At 38.4% G+C, this 15,888-nt stretch overlaps 1 non-coding gene across 1 annotated transcript; it reads right to left on the bottom strand.

The window, feature by feature from the left end:
• Nucleotides 1–1,100: 1,100 nt before the first annotated feature.
• On the bottom strand, nucleotides 1,101–1,207 carry LOC112446535 (U6 spliceosomal RNA). Its single transcript, XR_003034538.1, has one exon. It is a non-coding gene; the product is annotated as a U6 spliceosomal RNA (small nuclear RNA).
• Nucleotides 1,208–15,888: the final 14,681 nt, after the last annotated feature.

Here is a 15,888-nt window from a genome sequence, read left to right as displayed (position 1 = left end):
GCAGAAGAAGGAAGAAAATTAGGGTGGTAAATGTCGAAAACAAAAATATACCCAATGCTCCTCACAGGTTGAGAAAGATGAAGATGGAGAGGTGACCACTGGGTAGGGCGAGATGGAGGTGCTGATAAACTGAATGCAGAGTGTTGAGTAGATAGTAAGAAATGAGGAAACGGAAACACTTGTTTCCACTGGGTTTAGCTCTAAAGAAGGCAGTGGGCAGAAACAGGGAAAATTCATCCATTCTGACAGGAGGGAAGGTGGAATTGGAGGGTAAGGATGCAGGTAGAGGCTGACTTGATTTTGAAAACAAGAAGTTGTTATTTTTTCATATTACAAGAAAAAATAGAAAGCAATTGTTCTTTTTTTCCAAAAGCATCCATCCCCATATTTGTTGCTTGATGAAAAGTTAGATCAAAGAAGAATGAAAGCTGCAGTGGGACTCCTGAATACTCACTTGGTGTAAATTTGTTTTCATGTTTCATGTTTATATGCCAGTTGTTTAAAACCAATCATCTTAGTATTTAGGAAAGCTTTCTAGTTAACTATATGTAGAAAAGTAAATAATACAACAACATTTAAAATACTTTAAATTGCTGTTTGGCATCAACATAAAATATAATTATTCTCTGATTACTATCTTCTGTCCCACGGGTCTCTCAAGAAGCATAAAAAATACAACACTGGAACATTCAGTGATAACAGGTGATTATACCAATGATTATTCTTCTGAACTGTTATGCAGTAAGCGTATATAAATAAACAAAACCCAGCTTGCTCTAGTCAGTCTCTTCAGATTGCCATATTCAGAATTTTAATGCTATGTTTGCCTCTGCTTTGCTGAGTAACAGTGAACTAGCAATTGAGCTATTCTATGCCCATTCAAATATATAAAACCACTGACAAAGGACCAGTATTTTAAGAGCTTGATGCCCTCTTAATGAAGTAGTATCAATATATTTTTTCTAATTTCTGTATCACAGTAAAATACATAGAACATAAAATTTATAATGTTAACCAATTTTAAATGAGCACTTAAGTGGTATTAAGTATATTCATATTGTTGTGTAACTCTCAACACCATCCACATCCATAACTTTTCATAAAATACAAAATGTTTCCTGAATTTGTATGACATCGCTGAGCAGGTGTCATGCTAATCTTCTCTGTATTGTTCCAATATTAGTATATGCACTGCTTCAGTGAGCACTGACACACATTTTAACGAAAACACTTATTTACATAAAGGAGTAAAAAGTATAGATGGTGACTCTGAAAGACAAGCAAGATTCATTTGATGACGACTGTAAAACTAAGAGCTTTGATCAATTCTATAGTGCTGCCTCGCAGAGTATTGACACATGGAAAGTGACTAAAATACCTTCTGATTCTACACACAGGGATGGAATACAGGGATAGATTATTTGATCCAAAATGATCATTGCTGTATTCTCCCAATTTGTCTAGTTAAAAAGGAAACAACTGAAAAATAACTCAAATCTAGGATGAGTTCTTACTCTATGCCAGACACTATGCTAAATCATGCACAATGCATTTCCAGCTTACTTCAAAAATAAAATGTCTTATTTTCATTTTAAAGACAGTAAGACTAGATTCAGAAATGGTAGTATAATTAACTACACATGGTCTCACAACCAGTAAGATGTGGGTGAAAGATACGGCTCTGGGTTAGCTTGGCCACACAGCCCTTGCTCTTAATCTCTGTAATCTATTGTCTAAAGGTGACCACATCTGCCCCCAATTTTTTCAGTTTATGGCCTCAGACAGCCCCCCAAACACACCCTGTTCTGTGAACATATCCTGTTCTTATGAACACATTCTTTTTGCTTGTGCAAACATTTATATGCTGAACAATGCTACTTACCTCATCCAGGTTTTGTGTTGAACTCTCACAATTATTTCTAAATGTTTGCAAGAAAACATGTTCTTGATAGCTACAGTCAAGATTTGTGGTTTGGGAGGATGGGGAAAGATTTCATCAATATTCTTTGGTGCAGTTTCTGTGTGTTCAGGTTTACAATTTGCTGACTTCTGGAACAATGGTTTGAAATTAGAACATCTCTTGAAATAAAGCTGCTGTGCCAGAAGACATCACATAGAATTCCATTTCAGCTCTGATGTACAAACAATCCTGCATGAGTCTGATCCTCACACTTGTTATGCACTAAGTGCCTGCCTGCATGCATGCGTGCTCAGTTGCGTCTGACTCTCTTTGACCCTATGGACTGTAGCCCACCAGGCTTCTCTGTCCATGGGATTTTCCAGTGGGGTGCTATCCAGAATGGGCCCTAATGTAGCTTTCATTCACTATCTAACTCAGGAAGCCCTTAAATATTTGTAAGCTGTTGGTGAGGTTTTTGCTTGTTTTGTTTAGACTGTTTGCAGGCTCTCCTCACCCAGTGCTCCCCCTGTTGTTACCTACCAGGAACTCTTTGCTGTGGCAAGGGCATTGCGTTTGGAAGACACCCCTGACCCAGGTTTGATGTTGACTCCTTCACTTTTTGCACCTAATGCACAATGATGTTCAACTTTTTTTTCCCTAAGAGTACAGATATAATTTTACATTTGCCTGTGATCCAGTAGACATTTATACAGTTGAGAAATGCTTCATATTTGTTGGGGGAAGGGTAGAGGAGATTGGTAAAGAGCTTTAATCTTTTTTAATTTTTTTTAAAGTTTTTTTGTTGTAGACTATTTTTAAAGTCTTAATTGAATTTGTTACAATATTGCTTCTGGTTTACCTTTTGGTTTTTGGCTGCAAGGCATGTGGGATCTCAGCTGCCTGACCAGGGATTGAACCTGCACCCCCTTCAATGGAAGGCAAAATCTTAACCAGTGGACCAACAGGGAAGTCCCGAGGGGAATTTAATCTCATGCCAACAAAGTTATGTGACAAAATAAGTGGATCTGGGTGAGTTTCATGTTCCCTCCTGCTTCCTTCCTTTCCACACTCCTTTTCTTTTCTTCCCTGAGCTTTCTCCCCCAGCAGAACCTGACCAGCCAGAGACAATACCCCGCAGTTCAGGTTAGATGCATGTGGATGTGGGCAGGAGGATGGAAGAATGGCTTTCCTAATCCCTTTCCTTTTAATCCCCTCTTTTCACACTGGGTTCTGTGCTGTTGGAAAACATATCTCAACACGGAGACCCCCTCAGACAACTTTACTGTCTCAAGCCAGGCTGGCTTTTACCTTCATTTACAATTTTGTAAATTCTGAGATACCTGGTTTTTATTTATTTAAGAAAATGTGGTACATACATACCATCAAGTATGATTTGGCCTTAAGAAAGAAGGAAATTCTGCAATATGCAACCACATGGATGAATCTTGAGGACATGAAAGTGAAAGTGAAGTAGCTCAGTTGTGTCTGACTCTTTGTGACCCCATGGACTATAGCCTACCACGCTCCTCCGTCCATGGGATTTTCCAGGCAAGAGTACTGGAGTGGGTTGCCATTTCCTTCTCCAGAGGATCTTCCCAGGTCTCCCGCATTGTAGGCAGACGCTCTACCATCTGAACTACCAGAAAAATCTCTGCTAAGTGAAATAAGCCAATCACAGAAAGGCAAATACTGCAAAATCCACTTGTATAAAGTAAATCAGAAACCAACACAATATTTTAAAGCAACTATCTTCCAATTAAAAATACATAAATTAAAAAATAAAGAAAGTCAAATTCATAGAACCAAAGAGTAAAATGGTGGGACTGGAGGGAGGAGGAAATGGGGAATTATTGCAGAAATTTTCAGCAATGCAAGATGGATGAGTTCTAGAGCTCTGCTGTACAACGTTGCCTCTGTAGTCAGCAAAGCTGTATCATACATTCAGAAGGGCTTCCCTGGTGGCTCAGCAGCAAAGAATCTGTCTGCAATGCAGGAGACACAGTTTCAATCCCTGGTTTGGGAAGATCCCTTGGAGAAGGAAATGGCAACCCACTCTAGCATTCTTGCCTGGGAAATCCCATGGATAGGAGAACCTGGAGGGCTACTGTCCATGAGGTCATGAGAGTCATACACGATTTAGCAACTAAACAACAATAACAACACTCTCATAAATTTGCTAAGAGGCTAGATTTCATGTTGTGTTCTTGCCAAAATAAAGAATATTAAACAACAATAACAAAAAAATAGCTGCTTTTTAAAATCTAGATTTCCAGTGCAGAAAGCGAGACTGCATTTGAGTGGTGCTTAAACTTTCCAAATGCATCTGGTCTCTCTAATCTAGCAGTTTTTCACACCCAGAAAGTAATGTAACTGTGTGGAGCTGAAGAGCTGACTTTCTAGTGCTTGGTGAGCTCTTTTAAATTATGTTACCCAGAAAAAATTTCTGACTAAGTACCATAAGCAAAACACATCTTAAAATCTGGGCTATTGCTTAAATGAATAAACTTTTGAATGCTTAAAGATATGATATTTCCCAAGTTATCATTTAGGAGATAAACTACTACTTTAAATTTTCTCCCCCTAACTTTCAATTATTTTCAATTGCCAAATATAATTCTTGATAAAGCAGACAATATTTCTTCAACATGAGAAGTTTTTAATGTCTTCAGCTTATAATTTTGTTGCCTCAATTTTAATTGTAATTTGTGTTTTCTGAGCCAGAATAGTTTAAAATGAGCACAAAAGTTTCCATTGTTTAGTGTCCTACAAAATGAATATGTCTGAGTTGCAGTCATTAAGAGCCTTACATGGGTCAGTTTTTGTTATTGTGTCCCCTCTTCCCTCCAACCCCACTTTATTTTTTAGCATGAGTGAGCTAAGAAGAAGCAACTATTATTTGACCAATTTACTTAAATAGAAAATGAGTGACTCTGTGTCTCCTAGAAAGATGGCTGGATGTGTTTTTAAATTCTGAATGCTACAACTAAATTTAGCCAAAGTGTATTGCTTTCTGAATGCTTCCAAAATGGAACACTGTGCTTTGATTGTTGCTTTGGGAGTCTCATTAAGACTCTAAAAGGTCAAAGGAGTAAAGACTGAAGCAAAATACATTCATTTACAATACACACAGCACAATCAAAATGTAGAGATCAGCTACATATGTGATGCGGTTTTCTTCCAGGGTATTTGTATAATAGAGTCCTGTTTTTGTGGTTAGCTGATATGTCTAAATGGTTACATTTATTCGACCAAATGTCTACAGTGTTGTTACTAGTGGAGAAACATTTCAGATTGCCAAATGCTTGTTTCATAAATTAATTTCTGAACAGAGGGTGATGTTGGAATCAGATATTTTTCCCACAAAGTGAGATGGCTATCCCCATAGCGGACAGGTTTTTACTTTCTTAAGAGACAGACATTTTTTATAAGACTTCTGCTCTAACACACACTTTGAAAATTTCATGAGGGGAGGAGAGAATGCGGTAACTTTGGCCCCTGGAAAGTTGCCTGTGAAGGATGACATCAGATCTTGACAAAGAATACAAACTAACTTAAAACTCAGTTTTCCCAGAAGAGTCTGCTCTAGCTTGAAACTCAATTTTCTCAGGTACATTTCAGTAATTTGTTTCTGCCAGTAATAAGGAGATTATTTTCATGTGAATGTGATGATATCCTATAGAGGAATCAATGGGAGTGTTCCTTTAATTTGAATTTAGCCTTTTCTCTAACATATTAAGAGACAGAATAATTTTTTAATATCTTGCTACTTGGTTTTCCACATTCTAGATTTTAGCAATTATTTTCTTTGGCTCCTGAATATCTCAGTAACCTCATAACTTTCCTTTTTGTGTCCATAACTGATTGCAATAGTATTTAATATTCTTATAAGGATTAATAAATACCATAGTCCAGGCACTTGCCCAGGTGCTAGCAACTCATCAGTGCACGTGGGCTCAGTCACTTCAGTCATGTCTGACTCTATGTGATCCTATGGACTATAGCCCAACAGGCCCCTCTGTCCATGGGATTCTCCGGGCAAGAATACCATAGAGGGTTGCCATGCCCTCCTCTAGGGGATTTTCTGAACCCAGGGATTGAACCAGCATCTCCTGAGTCTCCTGCATTGCAGGCAGATTCTTTACCCACTGAGCCATTTGGGAAGCTCCTAAAAATTCCATCAATGAAATACAAATAAAAATCTCTGCCTATATGGGCCTTTCATTTCTGTATATGTATTTACACTTAAGTTTATCTTTTCCAGCTCCCCCCACCCCAAGCTTCAATAAAAATTTCCAAACTTGTCACCAATATTACAATTTTAAAGATTGTAAACTTTTGGAAGAAATGACTATGAATTACTTTCAATCTGAGGATACAGTGTCCCTGGCACTCTTTGGAGCTGAGAACTAAATCAATGTTATTTACTGTTTTTACCAATGAAAAGGTCAGTGTTTCTTAAATTGTGTCCTTTGGACCACTGCTGTCAGAATCCCTTTTAGGCAGTGGTCACAGTCCCTGAGACCCACTTCAAAGCTCCTGATTCAGGATATCAGGGTGAGGATCAGGAATCTACATTTTAAAGAAGCAGTCTAAGTGACCCCTACACATGCTGACAACTAAAAATTAAGTACTAATTTAGACAAAGAGCTGAAGAAAGTGAATCTTATATTAGAAAATGACCATAAGCAATTGTATGAAGAGGACTGACCTTGTGTATGCTCAGTAGTTAACATGGTGCGAAAGGGCAAAAGAAGTTGTCTTTCAGAAACAACTGGCACCAGACTTTCTCCTGGGGAGAAGACTGTTTCTTGTTAAGGAAAACTTTGATTCTGCTTTGAGAGAGAACATAAGCCAAGGAGAATAAAGGTCACTGAGGCACAAAGAGAAAACAAAATTGAAACAAGATTGGAGGGGGGGAGACTGAAGAGAGGAACAGAGAACCACACATCTCGGGGGAAGGCTGGCAACTGGTGGAAATGGCCTGCTGCTGCTGCTGCTAAGTCGCTTCAGTCGTGTCCGACTCTGTGTGACCCCATGGACTGCAGCCTATCAGGCTTCTCCGTCCATGGGATTCTCCAGGCAAGAACACCGGAGTGGGTTGCCAATGGCCTAGCAGATGTCTAAGACAAGTTTTAGGCATTTGTGTGGTTGTGATATCAAATCTTTTTTTTTTTTTTCTTCTCAAATACTCAGTTATGGCTGTTACACACACAAAAGCCTGGTGTGAGTGGTTTTCGTGGGAAACAAATTAAATCAGTGGAGGGCTGCATTGAGGTTAAAGAGGAGCAGTGAGGATGAAGGAACACCTAACCACCAGAAGCTGGAAAGAAGACGGAGGATTAAGAAGGGAGAAATCAGAGCCAGAGAGCTTCGAGAAATGGTGGGAGATTTTCAGAAGTTCAGAGGAAGACAATTGTCTTCCCACTGAACGAGCAGTTTGAGGTTCAAGCTAATCGTATATAGATCTTGAAGGGCAGGATTAGCAAGTGGACATTTGGCATTATGGTTAGGTTACCATTTTATGTGGTTATGCCTTATCTTTTTGACTAGATTTTGAGTTTCTAGTTAGAGTATTCTTGTCTTTTTTTAATTATTAATCACTTTTCTTTTTTTTTAATTATTAATCACTTTTCTGCATGGTATATTTTCTACACTATATGCTGCCACATATTTATTGAAATGTTTTGTGCTATAAAGTGAAAAATGTAGTGGATTGTGAATAAAAATGTGTCCTAGATTAAGATCTTTCCTTTATTCCCTTGTGGACCTTTTAAGTTCTGTACAGACACTTTTAGAAAATAACTTGTCTGTGCCTTTATTTCTAGAATGTCTGAGTTATTTAATATTTACCATTTCAGTGGAATGAAATGCCATTTCTTGAAAATAACATCTATAAACTACTTTTCTCTATGAAAATATATGATACTTTAATTTCCTGAAGTTAGTTTAATTTCCAAGCAAGTATTTCAGATCTTATATGTGCTCTGAAGCCTTATTATTATTTTAACTTTGTGACTTAAAAATTTGTGGCTAAGCTCATTACATTTTTAATGCTGGAAGTACATTTATTTTCCTATGAAGCTTCTAAATAATTAGAATAATTATACTTGGCATCTAGAATTTTGTTGGAGCATTAAAAACTACTACTTGGGTAAAAGAAAATCAAAGCACAAACAAGTGGGTAAGGTACAGAATGGCATTTTATCTTTTGAATTCTGGTCATGACTCTAACAGTAATTTCTGTGCAGTGAGAAGTTCCCTTTAAATCTTTTTCATCTGCAAGAAAGTTTTTGTGTTGACCTTATATATATTAGTGTAAGTCTTTACAACAAGACCTTGAAATAAGTTACAGCCATTCCTCAGCATCCCTAATAGATTGATCTTTGGACCTCTGCTGCTGCTGCTGCTGCTGCTAAGTCACTCCAGTCGTGTCCGACTCTGTGCGACCCCATAGACAGCAGCCCACCAGGCTCCGCCATCCATGGGGTTTTCTAGGCAAGAGTACTGGAGTGGCTTGCCATTGCCTTCTCTGTTGGACCCTTAGAGATGTTATAATCAGCAGATGCTCAAGTTCCTTATAGAAAATGGCACAGTGTCTCTGTATAACCCATGCACATCCTCCTACATAATTTTATCATCTCTAGACTACTTATAATACATAATGCAATGTAAATGCTATGTAAATAATTGTAAATACAATGTAAATGCTATGTAAATAGTTGCTGAGCATGCAGCAAATTCAAGTTTTGCTTTTTTGGAACTTTCTCGATTTGTTTTCTCTGAATATTATTGATCTATATTTGGTTGAACTGAAAGATGTGGAAATGGTGGACACCAAGGACCAACTGTATACACATGTAAGTTATTGACAATATATTTATCTTCTGCTTTTATAACCAACCATTTTGCATGGCAGGGAATATCATTTCCATTTGATACACAAGTGTGGCAGACAGCCTTTAGGCTTGCCTCTGATGAATCACGATTCTCTCTTGATTATTTGAGTGTGGGCTTGACCTAGTCACTATTTCTAAAAATAGAATATGGCAAAAGTGATGGGATATCACTATCAAGATTAGGTTACAAAGAAAAGGTAGCTGCCATTTTCCTTTCCTTTCTTCCTGTCTCATAGGTTGTCTCTGAAGGAAAGCAGCTGCTGTGTTGTGAGGTGCCCTGTGGCAAGGGTCATGTGATAAGGAACTAACATCTCCAGTCAATGGCCAATGAGGACCTAAGATCTGCCAGTGGCCATATAGGTGGTTTGGAAGTATCCTCAGCAGAACCTTAATTTAAATACACCTACCTTAGGAAGCATCACTACGAACAAAGCTAGTGGAGGTGATGGAATTCCAGTTGAGCTATTTCAAATCCTGAAAGATGATGCTGTGAAAGTGCTGCACTCAATATGCCAGCAAATTTGGAAACTCAGCAGTGGCCACAGGACTAGAAAAGGTCAGTTTTCATTCCAATCCCAAAGAAAGGCAATGCCAAAGAATGCTCAAACTACCGCACAATTGCACTCATCTCACACACTAGTAAAGTAATGCTTAAAATTCTCCAAGCCAGGCTTCAGCAATATGTGAACTGTGAACTTCCAGATGTTCAAGCTGGATTTAGAAAAGGCAGAGGAACCAGAGATCAAATTGCCAACATCCGCTGGATCATGGAAAAAGCAAGAGAGTTCCAGAAAAACATGTACTTCTCCAGTACTCTTGCCTGGAAAATCCATGGATGGAGGAACCTGGTAGGCTGCAGTCCATGGGGTTGCGAAGAGTCGGACACGACTGAGCGACTTCACTTTCACTTTTCACTTTCATGCACTGGAGAAATAAATGGTAACCCACTCCAGTGTTCTTGCCTGGAGAATCCCAGGGACGGGGGAGCCTGGTGGGCTGCCAGTTTTGGGGTCGCACAGAGTTGGACACGACTGAAGCACTTAGCAGTATCTGATTTATTGACTATGCCAAAGCCTTTGACTGTGGATCACAATAAACTGTGGAAAATTCTGAAAGAGATGGGACTATCAGACCACCTGACCTGCCTCTTGAGAAACCTGTAGGCAGGTCAGGAAGCAACAGTTAGAACTGGACATGGAACAACAGACTGGTTCCAAATAAGAAAAAGAGTCTGTCAACGCTGTATATTGTCAGCCCGCTTATTTAACTTATGAGAAACGCTGGGCTGGAGGAAGCACAAACTGGAATCAAGATTGCAGGGAGAAATATCAATAACCTCAGATATGCAGATGACACCACCCTTATGGCAGAAAGTGAAGAAGAACTAAAGAGCCTCTTGATGAAAGTGAACAAGGACAGTGAAAAAGTTAGCTTAAAGCTCAGCATTCAGAAAACTTAGATCATGGCATCCAGTCCCATCAATTCATGGGAAATAGATGGGGAAACAGTGGAAACAGTGGCTAACTTTATTTTTCTGGGCTCCAAAATCACTGCAGATGGTGAGTGCAACCATGAAATTAAAAGACGCTTACTCCTTGGAAGGAAAGTTATGACCAACCTAGACAGCATATTAAAAAGTAGAGACATTACTTTGCCAACAAAGGTCCATCTAGTCAAGGCTATGGTTTTTCCAGTGGTCATGTATGGATGTGAGAGTTGGACTATAAAGAACGTTGAGTGCCAGAGAATTGATGCTTTTGAACTGTGGTGTTGGAGAAGACTCTTGAGAGTCCCTTGGACTGGAGGAGATCCAACCAGTCCATCCTAAAGGAAATCAGTTTGAACGTTCATTGGAAGGACTGATGCTGAAGCTGAAGCTCCAATACTTTGGCCACCTGATTCGAAGAACCAACTCATTTGAAAAGACCCTGATGCTGAGAAAGATTGAAGGCGGGAGGAAAAGTGGATGACAGAGGATGAGATGGTTGGATAGCATCACCGAATGGATGGACATGAGTTTGAGTAAACTCTGGAATTTGGTGACGGAAAGGGAAGCACAGCATGCTACAGTCCATGGGATCACAAAGAGTGACACAACTGAGCAATTGAACTGAACTGAATTCATGAAGAAACTGAGTCCCCAGAAGGTCATCTGATTTGAACAGGGACTCATGTAAAGAATTGAAAATTTTTTCAACTCTAACATAAAACTGTTCAATCCTAACACATTGTTACTTTAATATATGTATAAAGAAGTATTACTGTTTGTAAAGCTGCTGTTTGCTTAAAAATAAACCTGTCATTTAAGTATTTTCTGTATGTTGTGCCAACAAGGTAGAACATTAACTTATCTGTTTACTTTTTTTTGGTTTTTAAAAATTTTTTGTGAAGTAATTTATTATCTTCCTCCTACCTTGTTCCTTCCAAACTTTACACACTTCCGGAATCAACCAAACTGTTTGCCTAATCTGAAATCTGAATCCTAATTAATGATAAAAATTTAAACTTTGTTGGCACATCACACTTTAAAAGGATTTGTATTATTTTGTAATTTAATTTCTAAATATACCACATGAATTTATAATTTAATGTCTTAATTGTAATGCTCTAATTAAAAGCTAGCAAAATTATTATGAATTATAACATGAAGGGATTTTCATCTTGTTCTTTTGCTGTATGAAGGATGATTGTTATATCACATTTTAGAGGGTAATAACAGCTTTTTTGCACTATGTAAATACTAGTGGAGATTCTTCTGTAACTAATAAAATGATTATTGAAATGTAAAAAAAAAAAAAAAAGAAAATTTAAAGGTTTTCAGACCACTTGGTCTGAGAAGTTCTCCCTTCTCCGGGAGAAGGTGGTATTGAAGATACCTAAATGAAGTGAGGCATGTGGACCTCTGGGGAATAAGCGTGTAGGCAGAGAGATTGGCAAGTGCAAATATTCTGCCATGAGAACACTGGATCAGCATCAAGACCAATGTAGAGGGACTTCCCTGGTGGTTCAGGGGTTAAGACGTTAAGACGTCACCTTCCAATGTAGGGGGTGTGGGTTCAATCTCTGGTTGGGGAGCTAAGATCACCACACCTCACAGCCAAAAAACCAAAACAGAAGCAATATAGTAACAAGTTCAATGAAGACTTTAAAAATGGTTCACATAAATAATCTTAAAAAAAAAAAAAAAACAGTGTAGATAGAAAAGCAAACTAGAGAAAGATGTAAGGATGAAGTTAAAGAGATAGAGGCCAGATTATGCAGAGCTTCCTAACCATGGCAAGGACTTTGAATTTTGTTCTAAATCTAATTGGGAAGACACTAGAGTATTTTAAACAGAGAAGTGATATGATTTGATGCACTTCTTAATATTTGCAGAGAATGGAAAGAGAAACAACAGGATAGGTAAAGCCTCAGTAAAAAGATTTATCGAAGTGTATAACTTGCCTAGATGAGTGGTAATGATAGCCTGGACTAGAGATAGGAGTGAAATGGTAATAAATGGTAGAAGGAGTGCATGGACATTGAAGTCGTTTTCATTTCTGGTTGCTTCTATTTTGTCAAAGAGCATGCACTTTTGGAAGGGAGGTTTAACTATGACCAGAGTGCCATCTAGGTTTTTGATCACTGGAACTTCACAGTTTTGAAATTACGTCTGTGCTCTGCTTTAACCAAATTGAATGAGCAGTCTTGACTGAGGGCACTGAGGCATTAGAGAAGCCTTCAAGTCAAGGTATGTCTAAAGGCATAATCCAAGTGAGGCTTCCCTTTAGATTTTGAGCAGATGACCACAATCGCTGAAAAGAGTCAAACATTTATTTGCTTTTGCCCTACACAAACTGAAGTTGGTTTTTGTTTTTCTCTCATTATCCTTTGACCAACCTTCTTGGGAGATCTCAGAGAACTCTCCAAACATTTCACTTTTTATAATTGTTCTTTTTCTAAGATTACACACACACACACAGAAATAACACAAATTATATTTGATTTTGTTGTGTATGAGAACACACATTCTTAAATAATATGGACAGACTGTCTAAGTTTGGATGTTGGTTGAGATTCCCAGGGAGCTGAACACTGGCACTTTTATTTTGAAATGTCCTATTGCTGCCTGATCAGCATTAACCTTCCATTTTCTCCTCAAAGGTGAACTGGAGTCTTTCATTCTTTACATCTGTCCCTCTAGGGGGCCTAGAGTTGAACACGGTTCAGGAGAGCTCTTTGTACTTGATTTCTTCACAAGCTTTGTTTTGGAGAAAGAAAAAAAGTAAATGCTTATCTGGTCATTTTGAGTCTTTTCATCTTAAAGCAAGAAATTATATGGTAAAATTTCAGTAAGCATCACTGATAAATATTTCCCTTTTGTTAAGTGTAACTGACTTTTTTCAGATTTCAGAAATAAGGTTTAATATGTATTCAGTATAAACAATATGAAACATTCATTTGTCTATGGGGTATGTTTCAGATTTAAAGTAATACATTTAAAACCCACAGATCAGATTCCTCAATAATAAGTTCATGTAACTATGGATTTTAAAATAATATATTTTTGAGAATGAAATGAATGATATTTGAGAAGTTACTGATTATTTATACAAGGCATTGTATATAGTAAACATTTTATGCTATAGTAAGCAAAATAAGTCAAAGATAAATATTATATGATAGAGCTTCCTTGGTGGCTCAAATGATAAAGAAATCTGCCTGCAATGCAGGAGACCTGGATTCAGTCCCTGGGTCAGGAAGATCCCCTGGAGAAGGAATTCACAACCCACTCCAGTACTCTTGCCTGGAAAATTCCATGGACAGAGGAAGCCTGGCAGGGCTCAAAAAGATCCCTGGCATGGGATCAAAAAGAGTCGGATATGACTGAGTGACTTTCACTTTTCACTGTCTGATGTTACTTTTATGTGGACTCCCCAGAATACAAAAAAAAAACTAGTGAATATAACAGAATTGCAGCAGACTAACAGATACAGAAACAGGCCAGTGGTTACCAGGGGGTGAGGAAGGTGCAATATAGGAGTGAGGAAGTGGGAGGTCCAAACTGTTGGATGTAAGGTAAGCTACAAGGATGTATTGTGTAACACAGGGAATACAACTGATATTTGTAATAACTGTAAATGGAAATTAACCTCTAAAAATTACATTAGGGACTTCCTTGGTGGTCCAGTGGTTAAGAATCTGCCTTCCAATGTAGGGGATGTGGGTTCGATCCCTGGTCAGGGAACTCAGATAGCACATGCCACCTGGAAGTTAAGCCGATGTGCCGCAACTACTGAAGCCCGTGTGTCATAACTAGACATTCTGTGCAGTGTAACGAAAGATCCTGCATGGCAAAATGAAATCCCAAGTGCTGCAACCAACACCCAAAGCAGCCAAATAAATAAATACTAAGAAAATAAAAATTATATTAAAATGCAGTTGGTAGCTCTGCTGGTAAAGACTCCACCTGTAATGCAGAAGACCCCGGTTTGGTTCCTGGGTCAGGAAGATCCCCTGGAGAAGGGGTAGGCTACCGACTCCAGTATTCCTGTGCTTCCCTTGTGGCTCAGAGGGTAAAGAATCTGCCTATAATGCGGGAGACCTGGGTTTGATCCCTGGGTTGGGAGGATCCTCTAGAGGAGGGCATGGCAACCCACTCCAGTATTCTTGCCTGGAGAATCCCTATGGACAGAGAAGCCTGGCAGGCTGCAGTCCCTGGAGTCACAAAGAGTTGGACAAGCCTGGCTGACTAAGCACAGGATCTCTCACCCTATTCACCATTCCTGGATTGTCTACTATATTTAACCCACCCCAAGTGACGAATGGTCCTGCAAGCAGTTGGCTGAATTTACAGAGCAGGCATTTAACACACACAAAAATGTTATTTTCCTTCTCTCAGATTTGAGAAACATTATATCATGATAAAAACTGGAACAATTCCAGCCTCAGAAGTGTTGTCTAGAATTCCCACATGTCACAAATTTCCACTTCAGAGTGGAGATATCATAATTTATAAACTTTTAGGGAATAAAAAAGGACTAACCACTAGGTTGGATATTAATAAGATGATGTATATTATTTGTGTTTTTCCTTATTATGTAAAAGCAAAGTTTTTTCACTACATTAGCACAGTTAATTTATTATTTTCAAACTAGTGCTTAAACTTCTGGAACACATAATTAATGGGTTCTTGGAAACCTCTGAATTGCCCAAAGTCAATGGTGGTTCTTCCCATCTGTCATCTTAATGTGTAGTATGTCTCCCAGATGCATTAAAACACAAAGATACATACTAAACTTCTTTGCATCCCCATTGGCACTAAGCCAATGGGAAGAGTAGTCAGAAATGAATTCTTTACAAGAAAACTCCAAAACTGGAAGCCCTGATTTAAAATAAACTTGGATGTCACTCAGCTTTGCCAACCAACTCTTTCAGACTGCAAATGACACATTTTTTTATAGAGCTATTTAGATAATAATGGAAGAAGGTTTAATCACTTGTTTTCTAAAGTAGCACCCAATATCAGCTCCATGAGTTTGATGACTGCTTATAAAATGATCTGTTTGCATCTGTTTTCAGTTGAGATTATTAAATTGGAAATGATAAAAAAATATGTTAATATTCAGCATACACTTGGCTTTGGTCATATTCTGAGAGATTATATTTTGATCCAGAATTATGGCACTCAAAGTTATTGAGAATGAATTAATTTCTGGCTCCCATATCTCTTTCCATGATAAAAGAGTGATGGAAAAATTGGGTAAGTAAATTTAGTGTTTTATGTTGTCTCATGTTGGAATTGAACCTAGTTTAGCGTGGGGAGAATCCAAATCACAGCTGAAAGGAGACCAAGTTTGTAGTGGAAAAACAGTACTACAAACAGCAAGTCCAAAGAATGAGGCAAGCTCAAGAATAGAGGGTCGGGGTGGTGAGAAATGAAGTCAGAAAGCTGGAGAAAAAGAAAGTTAGAATGTAGCTTAAGGAATTAGTCCAGTACAGAGGTTTATGACTCCCTGGTGGCTCAGACAGTAAAGCATCTGCCTACAATGCGGGAGACCCAGGTTCAATCCCTGGGTTGGGAAGATCCCCTGGAGAAGGAAATGGCAACCC

Source organism: Bos taurus, chromosome 4, assembly GCF_002263795.3.
Source record: "Bos taurus isolate L1 Dominette 01449 registration number 42190680 breed Hereford chromosome 4, ARS-UCD2.0, whole genome shotgun sequence".
NCBI classification, from domain to species: Eukaryota; Metazoa; Chordata; class Mammalia; order Artiodactyla; family Bovidae; genus Bos; species Bos taurus.
This window is presented reverse-complemented; position numbering and strand designations above follow the sequence as displayed.